Below are 22,305 nucleotides of genomic sequence, written 5' to 3' on the forward strand. Positions count from 1 at the left end.
CATTATGGCCTGCCTCTGCTCGCACAGCCGCTCCACCATGTGCAGGGTGGAGTTCCACCTTGTTGCAATGTCGATAATGAGGCGGTGGTTGGGAAGGCGGAGCAATCGCTGCAGCTTCTGCATACGAACGGAGTGTACAGGCGACCGGCGGATGTGCGCGCACAGTCTTCGCACCTTCTGGAGCAGGGCTGTTAACTCCGGATAATTTTTGAGGAAGCACTTCACCACCAGGTTCAAGGTGTGAGCCAAGCAAGGTATGTGGCTGAGTTTTGAAAGGGCTATGGCTGCCACAAAATTATGGCCGTTATCACTAACTACCTTGCCTGCCTCAAGATGTACACTGCCCAGCCATGACTCAGTTTGTCGCTTCAAGTACTCGGCCAGCACCTCGGCGGTGTGTCTGTCGCCCAAACACATCATCTGCAACACAGCCTGCTGACGCTTTCCACTAGCTGCTCGATAGGGGGACACATCGTGTGCAACAGTGGCAGCTGCAGATGGAGTGCTCGTACGACTGCGCTCTGTGGACGAGCTTTCGCTTCTGGAGGAGGAGGAGGAGGAGGAGGGTCGAACGCCTACAGCCAACTGTTTCCTATACCGTGGGCTAGGCAGCACTGTCCCACCACCGCTGTCCCCTGTGGACCCTGCATCCACCACATTAACCCAGTGCGCAGTGATGGACACGTAACGGCCCTGGCCATGCCGACTGGACCATGCATCAGTTGTGAGGTGCACCTTTCCGCTCACTGACTGCTTGAGTGCATGGACAATGCGGTCTTTCACATGATGGTGGAGGGCTGGGATGGCTTTGCGAGAGAAGAAGTGGCGACTGGGTAGGTCATAGCGTGGTACTGCATAGGCCATGAGTTCGCGGAAAGCTGTGCTTTCCACCAACCGAAAGGGCATCATCTCAAACGAGATTAGTTTGGCAATGTGGGCGTTCAAACCCAGTGTACGCGGATGAGAGACTGAGTACTTTCTTGACCTACTCATAGTGTCTGGGAGGGTGAGCTGGACTTGAGAGCTGCATATGGTGGAAGTAGCGGTGGACAGGGCGGACTGAGAGAGGGTTGATGATGGTGATGGAGTTGGTGTTCTTTCTGATGGCCTAGAATCAGTCTTTCGTTGATATAACAGTGGGATTCCCTGACTGCTGTGGCCTTGCAACGACACCTCAACATTTGCTGCTGTGCTAACCGGTGGGCTTACAGTGGGGGAAACAATGTAGCGTTGCTGACTACCTTCGTTGTGATCAGTTGCACATGTGGCACTTGAGGTTTGGTGTTGTGTCCACGCTTGCAAGTGCATGCTGGTTAAATGTCTAAGCATGCAACTGGTATTCAAATTTTTCAGATTTTTCCCTCGGCTAAAGGTCTTTGCGCACTTCTTACAGATAACCTTGGCCTGATCATGAGGATTTTGTTCAAAAAAGTGCCACACTGCACTCTTCCTACTTTGGCAGACATTTTGCGGCCTAGCACGCTGTGATCTTTTGACCCTCTGGACAAGCTGTCCAGCAACTCTTTTGATGTTTGGAACCTGTCTTTGGAGTGCTCCGGGCCTGCCAGATAACAGCTGTTGCGATGTCGATGTCTGCTGTGGATGCTCCTCATCTGAGCTATTGGAAGCAGCACCCTCTTCCCCCAATGGATGCCAATCTGGGTCAACAACTGGGTCATCCATCACCTCCTCTTCTATGTCATGTGCACCTTTCTCTGTGTCACCGTGTATGGTGGTATAGTGTGCGGGAAGGGGCACCTGAGTCTCATCAGGGTCAAAATCTGGCTCTGTACACTGCGAGGACAATGTAGTGCTCTGAGTGAATGTACCAGCAGAATCATCCATCAGCGGCTGTGCATCAGTGCACTCCATGTCAGATTCATCTTGGCCTGGGTAATTCACCATTTGACTTGATAATCCAGGCATGGTATGTGAAAACAGCTCCATGGAGTAATCAGTAGTATGGCCTGCGTCATCCTTCAATCTTGGTTGGGGTGAAGGACACAAGGAAAGGTATGGTTCATGAACATGAGCCTCCAATGACGACTCAGTGCTTTTACTTTTTACAACTGAAGAAGAGGAGGCGATAGAGCTGGAGGCTGAGTCAGCAATGTAAGACAAAACTTTTTCCTGATGCTCTGCCTTTAAAAGCGGTTTGCCAACTCCTAGAAAACTAAGCGTTCGAGGCCTTATGTAGCCAGACGATGACGCAGGGTCAGCACCTCCTGCATTCGGTCCTATTTTGCTCTTGCCACTACCATCAGATCCACCACCAACACCATCATTACCAGCTGCCAACCCCCGCCCAATTCCACGGCCTCTTCCACCAGCCTTCCTCATTTTTGGTAGAAATGTAGACAAAATCCAACAAACTATATAGTAATGTAAAACAAGGTACAAGGTGTCTATAGGACAGGGGAGATTTAGAATTTCTGCACACACTTTTGGACACTGGACACTTTTGGATTGTGTGAGGCCCACTGATATCTGAGCGCTATGTGACACACTCGATGGCACAGCTGCCTGTGACCAAAGTGACGAGAGGATAATGGAGATTTTGAATCTCTGCGTACACTTTTGGACACTGGACACTTGTGGATTGTGTGAGGCCCACTGATACCTGAGCGCTATGTGACACGCTCGATGGCACAGCTGCCTGTGACCAAAGTGACGAGAGGATAATGGAGATTTTGAATCTCTGCGTACACTTTTGGACACTGGACACTTGTGGATTGTGTGAGGCCCACTGATATCTGAGCGCTATGTGACACGCTCGATGGCACAGCTGCCTGTGACCAAAGTGACGAGAGGATAATGGAGATTTTGAATCTCTGCGTATACTTTTGGACACTGGACACTTGTGGATTGTGTGAGGCCCACTGATATCTGAGCGCTATGTGACACGCTCGATGGCACAGCTGCCTGTGACCAAAGTGACGAGAGGATAATGGAGATTTTGAATCTCTGCGTACACTTTTGGACACTGGACACTTGTGGATTGTGTGAGGCCCACTGATATCTGAGCGCTATGTGACACGCTCGATGGCACAGCTGCCTGTGACCAAAGTGACGAGAGGATAATGGAGATTTTGAATCTCTGCGTACACTTTTGGACACTGGACACTTGTGGATTGTGTGAGGCCCACTGATATCTGAGCGCTATGTGACACGCTCGATGGCACAGCTGCCTGTGACCAAAGTGACGAGAGGATAATGGAGATTTTGAATCTCTGCGTACACTTTTGGACACTGGACACTTGTGGATTGTGTGAGGCCCACTGATATCTGAGCGCTATGTGACACGCTCGATGGCACAGCTGCCTGTGACCAAAGTGACGAGAGGATAATGGAGATTTTGAATCTCTGCGTACACTTTTGGACACTGGACACTTGTGGATTGTGTGAGGCCCACTGATATCTGAGCGCTATGTGACACGCTCGATGGCACAGCTGCCTGTGACCAAAGTGACGAGAGGATAATGGAGATTTTGAATCTCTGCGTACACTTTTGGACACTGGACACTTGTGGATTGTGTGAGGCCCACTGATATCTGAGCGCTATGTGACACGCTCGATGGCACAGCTGCCTGTGACCAAAGTGACGAGAGGATAATGGAGATTTTGAATCTCTGCGTACACTTTTGGACACTGGACACTTGTGGATTGTGTGAGGCCCACTGATATCTGAGCGCTATGTGACACGCTCGATGGCACAGCTGTGACAAAAGTGACTAGAGGATAAGGGAGATTGGATTGCTTTTAAAAAAGCAGTTTGCAGAGCAGTGGGTAAACAGCAATGCCAGCGTGTCAGGAAGCCTTAAAAGGCAGCCCAACAACCAACACCACTGATACACCACAATATAGCCTCCCCTTGCACTGCACACAAAGTGACTTGTGTGTTGTGCAGGCCAAATCGCTAGCAGCAGAAGCAGTTTTTTGGTCTTCTTCCCTGCCTAACGCTCTCCCTACAGAATCAGCAGCAACCTCTCCCTATACTAAGATCGGCAGAAGTAAGATGGCGGTCGGCGTGCACGCCCTTTTATACCCCCTGTGACGCCCACCAAAGCAAGCCAATCACTTGCATGCCCTTCTGAAAGATGGTGGTGACCCGTGCCTAGGTCATCACGTTGCCCACAGTGTCCGTGGATCCTGATTGGCTGAAAAAGAGCGCAAAACAAACTTTTGAAACGCGACTTTGGCGCGTAAGTCGCCGACCTCATGGCCGACCTCATCCTAGGGTCGGGTTTCATTTCATGAAACCCGACTTTGCCAAAAGTCGGCGACTTTTGAATTTTTTCGACCCGTTTCGCTCAACTCTATATCTCGGGTATAATGAACAAATCTCTGCTGGTTAAAGTATAAGTAGTTTATCCAATCTACATTCATTTTTATAATCACCCACCAAATTATGGATTCCCACCCGGCTGCTACCTGGTTCCTAGCCTTGTACTCGTTGGGCACTCCCCTGGGAACTCCAATGTCATCTCTGTAGATACTAGAATGGAAGGATCCTTGCAGAGTTTCACACTTCTGTCTCTTCCACTAAGTACCTTTGGCCATATCCCTGTTGACAACAGGTGGAACTGCAAGATTGGCTAGACCACCGCACAATCCCTTTGGGAACCATGTGGTAGTCTGGCTCTTATGCTTTTATCACCGCATAACCACCATATATCCGCTCTCAGGGTAGTCTGGTCTGACCATATGGCTGAGTACTCGGCCCTGTGGGAGACAATGATCCATTCTCTACAAGAATCGCCTTGGAGCTCTCCGAAGTCGTGCCCATGCCCTGGAAGACTAGAACAAGTATAGTTACCAGGATTAGCAATCACCTGTGGTGGATATCCAGTTTCTCAAGTGGAGGATATAAAAATGATAACATTTTACATTTTCCATTCATTTTCTGAGCAGACATAAGTTTTACTATATAACTTAATTTTTTTTAAACCTTTTAAGCTTTTTGCAATGTAGTTAAGCCATTCTAGCCGTTCATTCTTCTCCTCATAGCCCCTCTCTAGAGCTAGTTTATCTTCATAAGTTAGGTTAGAAAATCTAACTATGAACCCTATAGACTCTGTTAGGGTTAATTTCTGACATACCTTCCTTGGATCTATGTATGCTATTATTCTGAACTTCTATGTAGGAATGTCCTATTGGGTCTGTTCCTGACATATCAGCTCCTGTAACCTTTGATCCCTCATCTTAGGGTTTTTTAAAAGTTCTCAGTAGCTGATTACAATTATTCTTATTTGTGTAAGGGGATCTCCTCTTTCCTAATGGAGAATCAGGCACTAAAATCTATGTAGCCATAAGGCTTATACCAATAGTCTCGGGCTACAATTGTCCATGCTGCTTTACTCCAGTCACACACATACATCCCCTCTGCTATTAGAGCTCATAACACAGACATACTTATCAGACTCTGCTAGTTTCACAGCTTGTTCCCTGTCTCTGCATCATTTATACAACAGACAGAAATCCACTAACATGGCGGCCTCCTGCCCAATTTCAAAAGTAGGATTTTAAAGTCCTAAATCTGATACCATTCTACCACCCTGGACTTTCCTCTCCTGCTGGGTCTATTACTCTCCAATCTCCCATCACTATGGTCACGAAGAATATACATGTGACTAACCCTGATGTACACATCCTAGATCTGACCGTCTTGTCCGGGTAGGGGGATGAATGGGAGACTTCACCAGTTTGAGACAAGCTTTCCCTTGTGGAAAACCTCCCTTTGTAGCTGGACTTTGACAAGCAAGTCAGATCTTACTCTGTCCCTACCTGTCTGACAAGTTTATAGTGTGAGAGATGGATCCAAGAATCTTGACCGCAGTAGGAGAAGTCCACAGGACTTGGTAAGGACCTTCCCACTTAGGATGGTGCTGGTGTTTCTTCTTTATCACCTTCACAAGGACCCAGTCTGCAGGTTTCACGATCTCAGGTTTTCTTAGTGGGTTTCCTGGAACAAAACTACGAGTAGAAACTTCTTTGTGAGTTAATATCTTAGCCATATATTCTGCTAATGTACAATCACCTTCCTCATCTATCCTTCTAAAGAATTTTAGCTGAGGTAACAGAAAAGATCTCCCGTATACGACTTCAAAGCCTGTCAGCACTACCGATGTCCGTGTGACACACATATTTAGTACAACCAATAGGAGACAGTGCAACCAATTTTTCCTGTTTCCTGCATGATCTTTGTCAACCTATTTTTCAAGATCCCACTGTGTCTCCCAACCAGTCCGGCTGACAGGATGACAGGCACAGTGGTTTCCCAACTCAATTGACAATGTTTTAGGTAATAATAATATTACTTAGTTTACTATATATTTTCTGGAACCCCAAATCTGGGTATGATTTCCTTTAGAAAGGCCTTCGGTACCATTAATGCATCTGGGTGGACAGCTTCAATCCACCTGCTGAAAACATCCATAATAACAAGGCCGGACTTTTTCCCTCACACTTGTTCAATAAAATCCATACAAATGTGTTGGAATAAGTATTCATTCAGGGTGAGGACATTGTCCTCTCTCTGGTCTCAGATTCCCTTAGGAATTATTTTTTACAAGTAATGCAGATTAAACAAAAATTTTAATAGTTAGTAAAGCCATACATCATAAATGCGTAAGATATGACCTCTACCATCCCTCCTGTTGAGACATAGCTTATGCCATGGCTCAATACTGTGACATATCTTAGGAGGTCACTGGGCAGTTTATACATATAGGTCATAACCCTATAACCCCTTTTGTTACCAATTTTTTTTTTTTTTTTTTTAAATGCCAATAGCATGTCATCCACATATAAGAGCATCTGGCTGCCTCCTGGTGACTCACACTGAGCTAGGTTAGCCGATTTTACCTGGTAAACAATAGTAGGTGATTCACAGTACCCTTGTGGGATCCTGGTGAATGTATACCTGCTCCCCTTATATGTGAATACAAACCAAACCTGGCTCTCTGGATGTACCAGGATGCTGAAGAAGACATTACTGACATCACTGTAAAGACCTTATTTTCCGGCCTCCAGTCATTCAGCCGAGTATGGGGGTCTGGCACTGTGGGGGCTCTTGTTATCACCGCCTCGTTTACAGATGGGGGCGCCCTCCCTACTGGAAACAAGGCTGTGTTACAAGGTGAGCTGGACAGGGTATAATCACCCCTATTATCAATCCCACATCTGCAGGTCATGAGGACCACAATGATTCTGGGTATGTGGTCAATTCTTCCTCTAATTCTAGGAAAGGATCAGCATTTCTCACTCGTTCCCCTGCCTCGCTGCAGGTGGACACTGGGTTTAGAAATGGTGTTCCACTTTAGTACTTGTGAATATGCCTGCAGTCTAGCATTGTAAAATGAGCCATCACCCAAATCCTCCCATTGTTACTTTCCTTACACTCTAACAAAATCACCAAGGAATTTCCATTCTCATATTTTACATCAGGACCCCTGAAATACCTGTAGTACATGGAGCAGTGTAGTTCTTCAGGTGTGAGAACATCTACATTTGTATACCTTTATCTATTGCTTCCTTGATGAAGGACTCAGTAACTGAGGATGGTCCTGCAGTTATTAGATCTAAACTGTAATAATATATAGATTCCCCATACCCCTGGAGCACCATTGTCTCAGCCATGGATTTCACCTATAGTCCTGCAGCAGTAGGAATTATTCCCAGGCTCAGGGCTGCATCATATCCCTCCCACACAGCTGATAATATAATTTGTGTAATTGCACTTTTACCTGTGCTGAGGACCTGTTGTCTCCACAGGCGTAGACAATGGCTCTCTGTGTCTTACCACTTGCTCCTTTTACCATTATGCAGGCAGCAGACAGTCCAATAGTCGGTATCTCTTCTGGATGTACTAAGGTTCTAGTGGCTCCCGAATCAACAAGAAAAGTGACCTCATGGCTTCCCACAAGGACGGTTACTTCTGGAAATACAGTGTTTTTTATAAATGTATTTCTACTTTAGCCAAATTAAATATTTCCTCTCATTACACCTCTCTTGTACCAAATTTTCACATTTTATGAAACTAAGTTTATCATCAAATGCGACCCATCTGTCAAGGGACAGACTCAGCTCCTTTAGTGGCCCCTTCTTATCTCAAAACCACAACCACATTCCACAACAATCCTCATGTTAACAACTTATCTCCCCACCTCAGGACTGTGTGCTCTGGGTGGTGCCTTCTAGTTTTTTTTTTAAGACTAAAAAGACAATGTCAGCGATATAGAATTTTTACGTTCTATTTGTTATAATCTATAAGAGTTAGGCCTATAAGTTACCAATAAGGACACATTGCACATTTGATCTGAAGACTGTTCTCTCTGGGTACTCGATGAAAAAGGACCATATCCAGTCTCATTCCAGGGATACCCTCTTGGTACAATCTTAATAACTTTCCAGCTTTCAGATGAAATGGAAAATAACAATCCTGCCTTACAATGAGGACAAGACTTTAAAATATATATCTATGGGATAAAGTCCCATAATGATGTTACATAAAATTCTTAAACACAAAAAGACAAACAAGATGAGGACTATACAATATAAACCCTGGAGCACAATGGATTTCTACCCACTTATAAGAAGTTTGACAAATATCAGTGAAATTCATCTGTCAACAAGAAGACACCAATAGCAACAATACAATTACTGCTACTAATATGCAGGATCTAAATAATCCTCACTGATTACACCATGTCCTAGATATTTACCAGCTTGTATCTCTATATCTTGCCACATCCATCCAATGAAGGCCTGTAAGGGCCTAGTATGACAACACAGTGTGACAAACGTGAACGGTCCCCAAGGAATGGGGTCACGATGATAAATGTGGTCACTGATCTGAACGAGATAAATATGCTCACAGGGACTTCTGACCAGTGTAACAGTACAAACACACAACGTACAACACTCTTCACAGTTAGGGATTGGACAGACACACGTACACAGAGACATAAGACAAGAGATTAAAGTTCCCTCGTACTCCTATTCCTGAAGTGCTGAGATAAAGTCCAATGACACCGCCTCTTTATATACAGAGACGTTTCCGTTCTTAATATCAGGTATTCAGAGCACCACAGGCGCAGACTCTCCTCAGTGAAACGAGGAGGGTTCAGTCACTCTGTGTTATTAAAAGAAAAACATATAACAAAACAACATAGAATATTCTCTATGGGGATCAGGTGACATGTACCTACAGTCATGGCCAAAAGTATTGACACCCCTGCAATTCTGTCAGATAATACTCAGTTTCTTCCTGAAAATGATTGCAAACACAAATTCTTTGGTATTATTATCTTCATTTAATTTGTCTTAAATGAAAAAACACAAAAAGAATTGTCCTAAAGCCAAATTGGATATAATTCCACACCAAACATAAAAAAGAGGGTGGACAAAAGTATTGGCACTGTTCGAAAAATCATGTGATGCTTCTCTAATTTGTGTAATTAACAGCACCTATAACTTACCTGTGGCACCTAACAGGTGTTGGCAATAACTAAATCACACTTGCAGCCAGTTGACATGGATTAAAGTTGACTCAACCTCTGTCCTGTGTCCTTGTGTGTACCACATTGAGCATGGAGAAAAGAAAGAAGACCAAAGAACTGTCTGAGGACTTGAGAAACCAAATTGTGAGGAAGCATGAGCAATCTCAAGGCTACAAGTCCATCTCCAAAGACCTGAATGTTCCTGTGTCTACCGTGCGCAGTGTCATCAAGAAGTTTAAAGCCCATGGCACTGTGGCTAACCTCCCTATATGTGGCCGGAAAAGAAAAATTGACAAGAGATTTCAATGCAAGATTGTGCGGATGTTGGATAAAGAAACTCCACTAACATCCAAACAAGTTCAAGCTGCCCTGCAGTCCGAGGGTACAACGGTGTCAACCCGTACTATCCGTCGGCATCTGAATGAAAAGGGACTGTATGGTAGGAGACCCAGGAAGACTCCACTTCTTACCCCGAGACATAAAAAAGCCAGGCTGGAGTTTGCCAAAACTTACCTGAAAAAGCCTAAAACATTTTGGAAGAATGTTCTTTGGTCAGATGAGAAAAAAGTAGAGCTTTTAGGGCAAAAGCATCAACATAGAGTTTACAGGAGAAAAAAGAGGCATTCAAAGAAAAGTACATGGTCCCTACAGTCAAACATGGCGGAGGTTCTCTGATGTTTTGGGGTTGCTTTGCTGCCTCTGGCACTGGACTGCTTGACCGTGTGCATGGCATTATGAAGTCAGAAGACTACCAACAAATTTTGCAGCATAATTTAGGGCCCAGTGTGAGAAAGCTGGGTCTACCTCAGAGGTCATGGGTCTTCCAGCAGGACAATAACCCAAAACACACTTCAAAAAGCACTAGAAAATGGTTTGAGAGAAAGCACTGGAGACTTCTAAGGTGGCCAGCAATGAGTCCAGACCTGAATCCCATAGAACACCTGTGGAGAGATCTAAAAATGGCAGTTTGGAGAAGGCACCCTTCAAATATCAGGGACCTGGAGTAGTTTGCCAAAGAAGAATGGACTAAAATTCCAGCAGAGCATTGTAAGAAACTCATTGATGGTTACCGGAAGCGGTTGGTCGCAGTTATTTTGGCTAAAGGTTGTGCAACCAAGTATTAGGCTGAGGGTGCCAATACTTTTGTCCGGCCCATTTTTGGAGTTTTGTGTGAAATGATCAATGTTTTGCTTTTTGCTTCATTCTCTTTTGCGTTTTTTCATTTAACACAAATTAAATGAAGATAATAATACCAAAGAATTTGTGTTTGCAATCATTTTCAGGAAGAAACTGAATATTATCTGACAGAATTGCAGGGGTGTCAATATTTTTGGCCATGACTGTAGGTGATTTATACCACTATAATAACCTATGATTTGTCTCCAGTCCACAGATGACTGTTGACCACGCCTACTGGACTCCCTTATACAGTCAGGATTTTATTTCAATCCTCATACATTCACTCAAGATAACATTCAAGGAGTCTCATGTGTAACATAAAACATGTATTTATGGCGTTTTAGTTCTATGTAGTTTTAAAAGACAGACAAAACAGCACACTTAACAGAAAACAACATTCAACAAAGTACAGAAGACAAAACAGTACCGGCAAAAATTCATCTTATACCGGATTCCTTAACCCCTTAGTAGCCCTTTTTAAAAACAGCCCCCCCTGACATATCGAAAACTTCTGTCAGATAGTTTATTAACCCTTCAGGTGATTTACAGGAATTAATGCAAAGTGGTATAGCAGGATACAGCAAGTTGTCAGCTATAGTGGACAGCCGACAGCTGCTGGATCGTCACCTGTGTGGGGATGATATTCTCTTATATCTCAGGTCAGAAAAAAGATATATTGGCTGTCATTAAGGGGTTAATCTAACGAGAATCTCCCTCGATTCTCCCATCTAGATCAATTTAACGTGCACACAGAGTTTTTTATTCCACAGTAGCCTTCTCACACTGGCTTTGTACCCATTCAAAAAATAAAAAATAAAGATTATTGTTATTCAGAGGAATATCTTAAAAGAAAAAACAAACCCCAAATCTATGGAGCTTCGCAACTTATTATAACTCTAATTGCATGTAAACCTCCAACATACAGGAGCCTCTCACTAACCCCAATTGGAAAAGTCTACCAGTTCCCTATTCAATTCCTAAAATAACATTCATCCCATTCAAAACTAAAAATAAAAAAATAAAGATTACTATTATTCTTCGGAATATTTTACAAGAACAACAAAACCCCATTCCTATGGAGCTTAGCAATTTACAGGAGTTCTTATAAGCCCAATTGCATGTAAACTACCAACTTACAGGAGCCAATCACAAACTCCAATTGGAAAAGTCTACCATCACAGTCCCCATTCAATTTCAAGAATAACAGTCATACTGGATTAACAAGGTTACCGAATATAATGAAAATTATAAAATGTTCTTACCTGTATTCAGATACAGATGATTCCCAGAGATCCTTAGACTACACGAAATCTGTCACTTTCCCTCAGACCGGGATAACTGATTAATGCCCCTGGTGACGCCTAATGTCAAGGCGGAGAACTTACTTAAGGAGTCCCAGACTCCCCCGTGCACGGTTTACAGTACTCACCGGTGAGGGAAAGGTGTTGGATTCCCGGCCAACGCACCAAAATGTCAGGGGAGTTTCAGTCTTCCAATTAGAAATCGTCCAGACCTGAATAAGTAAGATGCTTCTTTATTGGACTTGCCGGCATGGAGAGAGAATGACAGCCACACCAGGTGTGGGCCGTCCTCTGTCTAACTCAATACATAATCTTAAGAGTTTAAATAGCAAAGCCGAAAGGCGTTGAAATCACTACATTTGCAAAAAGAGTACATGGAATATGCTTAGCTTGTTAGAAATCCTTCTTATCTTCGATACCAGAGAAGCAAAGGTATGACTTTTATTTTGAACGTTAGATAAGTTTTGCAACCTAAGCACTACACCCATGTATTACATCAGCTGAAAAGAGTGACTAGGGATAATAATGGCAGAATCATGTACGGTATGTACGGTATATACTGTGTATATACACACACATACACATATGTATATAGATACATACATATATATATATATATATATATACATATACACATGCACATAAAAGAAAGGACTTTATTATAATTATTATAACATGCAGATAATGTCACAGTAAGGATCCATCATCCTACGTTTTTCCCAATTGCTGGAGAATAGGAGCAGAGGCGTTGTTAGGGGTTCAGCTCGGGGGGGCAAAAAATCTGAGTGGGCCACTAAGCGGTAACTCTGATTGCAACTCACGTGCCGCACTATAGTCGTGGGTATAGGAGAAACTCAGCAGATGACATCCTAGTGGTAGATACCAGTCCTGCAGAATATACAAGAGTTTACTATACAGTTACAGATGATAACTTACAGGTGACCTTCTTTCTGATAATCGTTCACTTTTACATCTTACTCAGAATGACATGATGACTTCTCCAGCCAGGATTCATCTGCAGAGAATACAACAAAGACACGTTTGACTTCTCACATTTCCAGCCCAGTACCCATCTATCTCCAACCTGCACAAACTACTCAACCCAATACTGAGCTGCTGCTGCTGTATGTGTCCCCTGTTTCAGACTGGGGTGCCAAGGGCCCACCAGTAGCATTGACTTTGAGGGGCCCACTTTTCACCTGTATACAAATATTACACTACCCTCATTCACAAATGTACCTGTACCTCTTTATAATAATAAGCTGGGTAGTTTGGGTAATGAATGATGAGATGCTGATTTTTTTCTATACAGAGTAAATAAAGTGAATTATGCCAAGTATTATCCATATAGTGGAGTTGGGGGCCCAGATCTGCACTGGGACCCACCGGGGGATTCCCCTGTTACCCTGTGGGCCATTCTGAGCCTGTGTGTCCCTATTACTGCATTACTGCACCTGCTGTGTGGTACAAAAGCAGGGATCCTCTTACTGCCTCACATACTAATGCCAACCCTGTGCCCCTTACATAGTAGAATGTCTCTTTTGTGCTCCCACAGTAGTCCTCACACTGTATATAAACCCCAGTTTATGACAGCCCCCACAGTAACTCCCACACTGTATATAGGTGCCCATATTTTATGATGGCCCCCACAGTTGCCTTTAAACTGTACTGTATAATGTCCCTCGAATTAGCTCCAACACTGTATACTACCCCCCTCCGCATTTGCTCCCATGCTGTATAATGACCCCCACATTAGCTCATCTGCTGTATAATGGCCCTCGAATTAGCTCTAACACTGTATAATGACCCCCGCTGTTGCTCCCATGCCTTTGATTCTGATCTCTATCTGTGGGCTGCTACTTGCACAGTCCTGATATATACAGTGTGTCCGTAAAGTCATGGTGCACTTTTGACCAGTCACAGGAAAGTATACAGTATACACCACGATCCCCGGATCGGACGCCATTAGACTTTTACTTTTGGGGTTATGTGAAGCAACATGTGTACACTGAACGTATCAACGACATTAATCACTTAAAACAGAGAATCACAGACGTTATCCACTCTGTTACCCGTGTGTGGCAAGAGCTTCACTATCTTTTTGTTGTGTATAGGGCAAGAAATGGAGCCCACATCGAACTGCACTGAATAGGTATGAAGAGCTTTTCTTCTATTTGGAGTGGATTTCACATTTCTATCGTTTTTTGTTGCTTTACAGTGAATAGTCGAAAGTGCATCATGACTTTACGGACACACTGTATATATATATATACAGTTGTGGCCAAAAGTATTGACACCCCTGCAATTCTGTCAGATAATACTCAGTTTTCTTCTTTGCTATTATTATCTTCATTTAATTTGTCTTAAATGAAAAAACACAAAAAGAATTGTCCTAAAGCCAAATTGGATATAATTCCACACCAAGCATAAAAAAGAGGGGGGACAAAAGTATTGGCACTGTTCGAAAAATCATGTGATGCTTCTCTAATTTGTGTAATTAACAGCACCTGTATCTTACCTGTGGCACCTAACAGGTGTTGGCAATAACTAAATCACACTTGCAGCCAGTTGACATGGATTGAAGTTGACTCAACCTCTGTCCTGTGTCCTTGTGTGTACCACATTGAGCATGGAGAAAAGAAGACCAAAGAACTGTCTGAGGACTTGAGAAACCAAATTGTGAGGAAGCATGAGCAATCTCAAGGCTACAAGTCCATATCCAAATACCTGAACGTTCCTGTGTCTACCGTGCGCAGTGTCATCAAGAAGTTTAAAGCCCATGGCACTGTGGCTAACCTCCCTAGATGTGGATGGAAAAGAAAAATTGACAAGAGATTTCAACGCAAGATTGTGTGGATGTTGGATAAAAAACCTCGACTAACATCCAAACAAGTTCAAGCTGCCCTGCAGCCCGAGGGTACAACAGTGTCAACCCGTACTATCCATCGGCGTCTGAATGAAAAGGGACTGTATGGTAGGAGACCCAGGAAGACCCCACTTCTTACCCCGAGACATAAAAAAGCCAGGCTGGAGTTTGCCAAAACTTACCTGAAAAAGCCTAAAATGTTTTGGAAGAATGTTCTCTGGTCAGATGAGACAAAAGTAGAGCTTTTTGGGCAAAGGCATCAACCTAGAGTTTACAGGAGAAAAAAAGAGGCATTCAAAGAAAAGAACACGGTCCCTACAGTCAAACATGGTGGAGGTTCCCTGATGTTTTGGGGTTGCTTTGCTGCCTCTGGCACTTGACTGCTTGACCGTGTGCATGGCATTATGAAGTCTGAAAACTACCAACAAATTTTGCAGCATAATGTAGGGCCTAGTGTGAGAAAGCTGGGTCTCCCTCAGAGGTCATGGGTCTTCCAGCTGGACATTGACCCAAAACACACTTCAAAAAGCACTAGAAAATGGTTTGAGAGAAAGCACTGGAGACATCTAAGGTGGCCAGCAATGAGTCCAGACCTGAATCCCATAGAACTCCTGTGGAGAGATCTAAAAATGGCAGTTTGGAGAAGGCACCCTTCAAATATCAGGGACCTGGAGCAGTTTGCCAAAGAAGAATGGTCTAAAATTCCAGTAGAGCATTGTAAGAAACTCATTGATGGTTACCGGAAGCGGTTGGTCGCAGTTATTTTGGCTAAAGGTTGTGCAACCAAGTATTAGGCTGAGGGTGCCAATACTTTTGTCTGGCCCATTTTTGGAGTTTTGTGTGAAATGATCAATGTTTTGTTTTTTGCTTCATTCTCTTTTGTGTTTTTTCACTTAAGACAAATTAAATGAAGATAATAATACCAAAGAATTTGTGTTTGCAATCATTTTCAGGAACAAACTGAGTATTATCTGACAGAATTGCAGGGGTGTCAATACTTTTGGCCACAACTGTATATATATATGACAAAGAGCTAAATAGAAGAAAATAGAAACAGCCAGTGGGTGCGTATAGAGGCCGCAGTATGGGTACAGCTCCTCCAGACAACCCTACAACAAATACTCTTGTCTGGACAAGATCCCAAAGAGGGAACTGGAAAGAAAAAGGTAATTAGTTTGTGGGAATTCATTTTTTCAATAAAAAGTTATTTAATTGGGTTTTCATGCTTGCCACCCTGGATTTACAAAATGAAATGATTGGACCCTCCCCCCAGCTACAGGACCAAGTTACGGGATATATATATATATATATATATATATATATATATCCTATATATATATATGATTTGAATGTTGCACTAGCAAGTAGTGTGACAGGGTGTAATATACGGCGCACCATTTAGACAAAATGAAAAAATGGAGTTTTGGTTCTCCTGGAAAAAGGTTCTCAGTAGAACCGAAATGTCGCTGAGTCCCAATGAGCTATTAACCCCTTACCTACAAAGGACGTAATATTCCGTCCATGTGACCCTGGACCTAACTACCATGGACGGAATATTACGTCCCAGCGATCAGCGGCGCCCACGTGGTGAGCGCCGCTGATCGCGGCCGGGTGTCAGCTAATTATCATAGCTGACACCCGGCACAATGTGTCAGGGGCGGTCACGGACCGCCCCCGACACGTTAACCCCTTGCACACCGCGATCAAACGCGATCGCAGTGTACCGGGGGTTAAAGGGAAGCATCGGCAGGGAGGGGGCTCCCTCCATGCTTCCCTGAGCCCCCCACGGCAGCGCAATGTGCAGCGCTGCTGCGGGGGGCTCTTTCCCTACAGGCCCCCGGATCCAAGATGGCGACAGGGGCCTGCAGGGAGCTGACTTCCTCACTGCCTGCAAAGCGCAGGCATGAGGAAGTCTGCAGCAGTGCCTGTGACAGATCGCTGATCTGTCACAGTGATCTGTGATGTGACAGATCAGCGATCTGTCACAGGACAGTGATGTCCAACCTGGGACAAGGTAATAAAGTAAAAAAAAAAAAAGAAAAAGTGTTAAAAATAATTAAAAAAAAAATCGCTAAATAAATTAGTAAAAAAAAAAAAAATATTCCCCAATAAATCCATTTTTTCAAAATAAAAAAACCCAAAAACAATAAAAGTACACATATTTGGTATCGCCGCGTCCGTAATGACCTGCCCTATAAAACTGTCCCATTAGTTAACCCCTTTAGCGAACCCCTTAAAAAATAAAAATAAAAAACAAAGCATAAAATAATGATTTATTATCATACCACCGAACAAAAAGTGCAATAACGCGCGATCAAAAAGACGCATATAAATATCCGCTGAAAACGTCATCTTGTCCCGCAAAAAACGAGCCACCAAACAGCATCATCCGCAAAAAAATAAGAAAGTTATAGCTCGCAGAATAAAGCGATACAAAAATAATTATTTTTTATATAAAATTGTTTTCATTGCAAAAAAACGACAAAACATAAAAAAACGACCTAAATGAGGTATCGCTGTAACCGTACTGACCCGAAGAATAAAAACGCTTTATCAATTTTACCGCACGCGGAACGGTGTAAACGCACCCCCCCAAAAGAAATTCATGAAACGCTGGTTTTTGTTCATTCTGCGTCCCAAAAATCGAAATAAAAAGCGATCAAAAAATGTCACGTGCCCGAAAATGGTACCAATAAAAATGTCAACTCGTCCCGTAAAAAATAAGACCTCACATGACTTGGTGGGTCAAAATACAGAAAAATTATAGCTCTCAATATGTGGTGATGCAAAAACTATTTTTACAATAAAAAGCATCTTTTAGCGTGCGACAGCCACCAAACATAAAAACCGCCATAAATCGTAAATCAAACCCCCCGTTATCACCCCCTTAGTTAGGGAAAAATATTAAAACTAAAAGAAAATGTATTTATTTCCATTTTCCCGCTAGGGTTAGGGTTAGGGTAGGGTTAGGGTTAGGGCTAGGGCTAGGGTTAGGGTTAGGGCTAGGGTTAGGGCTAGGGTTAGGGCTAGGGCTCAGATTAGGGTTAGGGGTGTGTTGAGGTAAGGGTTGGAGTTATAATTGGGGGGTTTCCACTGTTTGGGCACATCAGGTGCTCTCCAAAGGCAACATGGCGTCTGATCTCAATTCCAGCCAATTCTGCGTTGAAAAAGTCAAATGGTGCTCCTTCCCTTCCAAGCTCTGCCATGCGCTCAAACAGTGTTTTACCCCCACATGTAGGGTATCAGCCTACTCAGGACAAATTACAAAACAACTTTTGGGGTCCAATTTCTCCTGTTACCCTTAGGAAAATAAAAAATTGGGGGCAAAAATATAATTTTGCGGAAAAAAATGTTTTTTTTATTTTCACGCCCAGGCGTTATAAACTTCTGTGAAGCACTTGGGGGTTCAAAGTGCTCTCCACACATCTAGATAAGCTCCGTGGGGAGTCTAGTTTCCAAAATGGGGTCACTTGTGGGGAGTTTCAATAGTTTAGGTACATCAGGGGCTCTCCAAACGCACATGACACCCGCAGACCAATCCATCAAAGTCTGCATTCCAAAACGTCACTACTTCCCTTCCGAGCCACGACGTGTGCCCATACAGTAGTTTTCTCCCACATATGAGGTATCAGCGTACTCAGGACAAATTGGACAACAACTTTTGGGGTCCAATTTCTCCTGTTACCCTTGGGAATATAAAAAAAATGGGGACTAAAAGATGATGTTTGTTGAAAAAATACGATATTTTTATTTTCACGCCCGGTCGTTATAAACTTCTGTGAAGCACTGGGGGGTTCAAAGTGCTCACCACACATCTAGGTAAGTTCATTAGGGGGTCTAGTTTCAAAAATGGGGTCACTTGTGGGGGGTTTCCACTGTTTAGGTACATCAGGGGCTCTCCAAAAGCAACATGACACCCGCAGACCATGCCATCAAAGTCTGCATTCCAAAACGTCACTACTTCCCTTCCGAGCCCTGATGTGTGCCCATACAGTAGTTTTCTCCCACATATGAGGTATCAGCGTACTCAGGACAAATTGGACAACAACTTTTGGGGTCCAATTTCTCCTGTTACCCTTGGGAAAATAAAAAAATTGGGGACTAATTGATCATGTTTGTGGAAAAAATACGATTTTTTTATTTTCATGCCTGGGCATTATAAACTTCTGTGAAGCCCTTGGGGGTTCAAAGTGCTCACCACACATCTAGATAAGTTCCTCAGGGGGTCTAGTTTCCAAAATGGGATCATTTGTGGGGGGTTTCCACTGTTTAGGTACATTAGGGGCTCTCCAAAGGCAACATGACACCCACAGACCATTCCATCAAAGTCTGCATTCCAAAATGTCACTACTTCCCTTCCGAGCCCCGACGTGTTCAAAATGGTGTCATTTGTGGGGGGTTTCTACTATTTTGGTACATCAGGGGCTTTCCTAACGCGACATGGTGTCCGATCTCAATTCCAGCCAAAAACGTCAAATGGCGCTGCTTCCCTTCCGAGCTCTGCCATGCGCCCAAATAGAGGTTTACACCCACATGTGGGGTATCAGCGTACTCAGGATAAATTGCACAATATCTTTTAGGGTCCTGTTACTTTTGGAAAAATAAGAATTGAGGGTGAAAAGATCATTTTTGTGGAAAAAATATGATTTTTTAATTGTACTGCTGTACGTTATAAACTTCTGTGAAGCCCTTGGGGGTTCAAAGTTCTCACCACACATCTAGATAAGTTCCTTGGGGGGTCTAGATTCCAAAATGGTGTCATTTGTGGGGGGTTTCCACTGTTTTGGTACATCAGGGGTTTTCCAATCGCGACATGGTGTCCGATCTCAAATCTAGCCAAAAACGTCAAATGGCGCTGCTTCCCTTCCGAGCTCTGCTATGCGCCCAAATAGTCATTTACACCCACATATGGGGTATCAGCGTACTCAGGACAAATTGCACAATAACTTTTAGGGTCCTGTAACCCTTGGAAAAATAAAAATTGGGGGTGAAAAGATCATTTTTGTGGAAAAAATATGATTTTTTAATTGTACCGCTGTACGTTATAAACTTCTGTGAAGCCCTTGTGGGTTCAAAGTTCTCACCACATATCTAGATAAGTTCCTTGGGGGGTCTAGTTTCCAAAATGGGGCCACTTGGGGGGTTTCCACTGTTTAGGTACATCAGGGGCTCTCCAAACGCGACATGGCGTCCGATCTGAATTCCAGCCAATTTTGCATTGAAAAAGTCAAACGGCGCTCCTTCCCTACTGAGGTCTGCCATGCGCCGAAACAGTGGTTCCCCCCCACATATCAGGTATCAGCGTACTCAGGACAAATTGCACAATAACTTTTGCAGTCCAATTTCTCCTGTTACCCTTGGTAAAATAAAGAAAATTGAACCTGAAGTATTTTTTTTGTGAAAAAAAGTTAAATGTTCATTTTTTTTTAATATTCAAAAAATTCCTGTGACGCACCTAAAGGGTTAATAAACTTCTTGTATGTGGTTTTAAGCATCTTAAGGGGTGCAGTTTTTAGAATGGTGTCACTTTTGGGTGTTTTCTATCATATAGACCCCTCAAAGTGGCTTCAAATGTGAAGTGGTCCCTAAAAATAAAATGGTGTTGCAAAAATGAGAAATCGCTGGTCAATTTTTAACCCTTATGACTTCCTAACAAACAAAAATTTTGGTTCCAAAATTGTGCTGATGTAAAGTAAGCATGTGGGAAATGTTATGTATTAAGTTTTTTGTGTGCCGTATCGCTGTGATTTAAGGGCATAAAAATTCAAAGTTGGAAAATTGCGAAATTTTCAAAATTTTCGCCAAATTTCCGTTTTTTTCACAAATAAACGCAAGTTATTTGAATGCAAATTTACCACTAACATGAAGTACAATATGTCACGAGAAAACAATGTCAGAATCACCGGGATCCATGGAAGCGTTCCAGAGTTATGACCTCATAAAGGTACAGTGGTCAGAATTGTAAAAATTGGCCCGGGAGTTAACGTGCAAACCACCCTTGGTAGTGAAGGGGTTAAAACACTATTTTTTCATTTTGTCAGTGGTGTGCAGCCTTCATTTTCTTGTTGCTATATATTTTTACATTTATATATGTATACAGTATATATATGAAGTGGTAAAGATACATACTCTTATCTGGGCTGTCCTGCAGCCGGGGTGACTTATATCAGTGAAGTGCATGATACTGACTATTTATGTCAGTCCCTCTATCTGAGGCACCATGAGATTTATGGCAGCTGCTTTCATTGACAGAGACACCCTCTGATCTATTTTAAAGTTCAAGCAGCCGCCATGAATCTACTGTGCCTCAGATACAAGACCTCAAATGCAAGAAAATAAACCATCCAGGACTTGTCAGGAGGTGAGCAGTGTCCTGCCCCTTCCTCACTGTGCAGACACCTCCGGCCCTGGGTGCAGGCAGCAGCCTGAACTCCTACTCACAGCACCATCCTGTCTTGCTCCTTTCTGGCGGGAAGAAGTTGGTGCTGCGTGGTGATGTCTCTCCTGAAGACACACAGGGTGCAATGTGAAAATGTCTGCAGTTTGCCGGAGGCAGCTTACAGGTACAGTGCCGGCATCTAGAGTCCCAGGGGGGAGCGTATGCTCCTGTCTATAGAACAGACAGTGGTAGTGCAGGGAGATCATGTCTCCCTGCACTACAGTGGACCTTAAAGGGAACCTGTCAACCCCCCCAGGCGTTTTTAAGTAAAAGAACCACCTTGTGCAGCAGTAATGCTGCATTCTGTCAAGGTGGCTCTGTTACTTAGCTTCCGTTCCACCGCAGAAATAATCGTTTATAAAATTGTTCAAAGATACCTGAAATTTGACAGGGGGGCAGGTCTCGCATCCATCAGTCATTTCATATTTGGTGCCGCTTCCTCAGTTTTCTTTTGAAATGCTGGTGCCTGCGCTGTACTATAGTTTCGTGGGCATGCGCAGTTAGTGCTGCTCGATGTGCCCGTGCTCTCAGATCACATCCTGGCCTTCATATCGCGTGGCCACAGATCCCGCCCCGCAGTCTCTTATGATTTATTCACGCTGCGGGGCTGGGAATCTCGGGCATGCGCAGTTGTTATCTGTGGCTCTCATGCCCAAGATTCCCAGCCCCACAGTGTGAATAAATCATAAGAGACTGCGGGGCGGGATCTGTGGCCGCGCGATATGAAGGCCAGGATGTGATCTTAGAGCACGGGCACGTCGGGCAGCGCCACGAAACTATAGAACAGCGCAGGCGCCAGCATTTCAAAAGAAAACTGAGGAAGCGGCACCAAATATGAAATGACTGATGGATGCGAGGCATCTGTCAGAGGGGGAAAGACCGGCCCCCCTGTCAAATTTCAGGTATTTTTCAACAATTTTATAAACGATTATTTCTGCAGTGGAACGGAACCTAAGTAACAGAGCCACCTTGACAGAATGCAGCATTAGTGCTGCACCATGTGGCTCTTTTACTTAAAAA

At 43.6% G+C, this 22,305-nt stretch overlaps 1 long non-coding RNA gene across 1 annotated transcript in view; it reads right to left on the reverse strand.

The window, feature by feature from the left end:
• The window catches only part of LOC141101058 (uncharacterized), a 41,711-nt gene extending 29,322 nt beyond the window's left edge, over positions 1-12,389 (reverse strand). Inside the window, exon 1 of the long non-coding RNA XR_012234874.1 lies at positions 12,109-12,389. This is a non-coding gene — a long non-coding RNA (uncharacterized lncRNA). The remainder of the gene's footprint in view (positions 1-12,108) is intronic.
• Positions 12,390-22,305: the final 9,916 nt, after the last annotated feature.

This window comes from Dendrobates tinctorius, unplaced genomic scaffold (genome assembly GCF_039654945.1).
Source record: "Dendrobates tinctorius isolate UK_male_01 unplaced genomic scaffold, ASM3965494v1 ptg000114l, whole genome shotgun sequence".
Taxonomy (NCBI): Eukaryota; Metazoa; Chordata; class Amphibia; order Anura; family Dendrobatidae; genus Dendrobates; species Dendrobates tinctorius.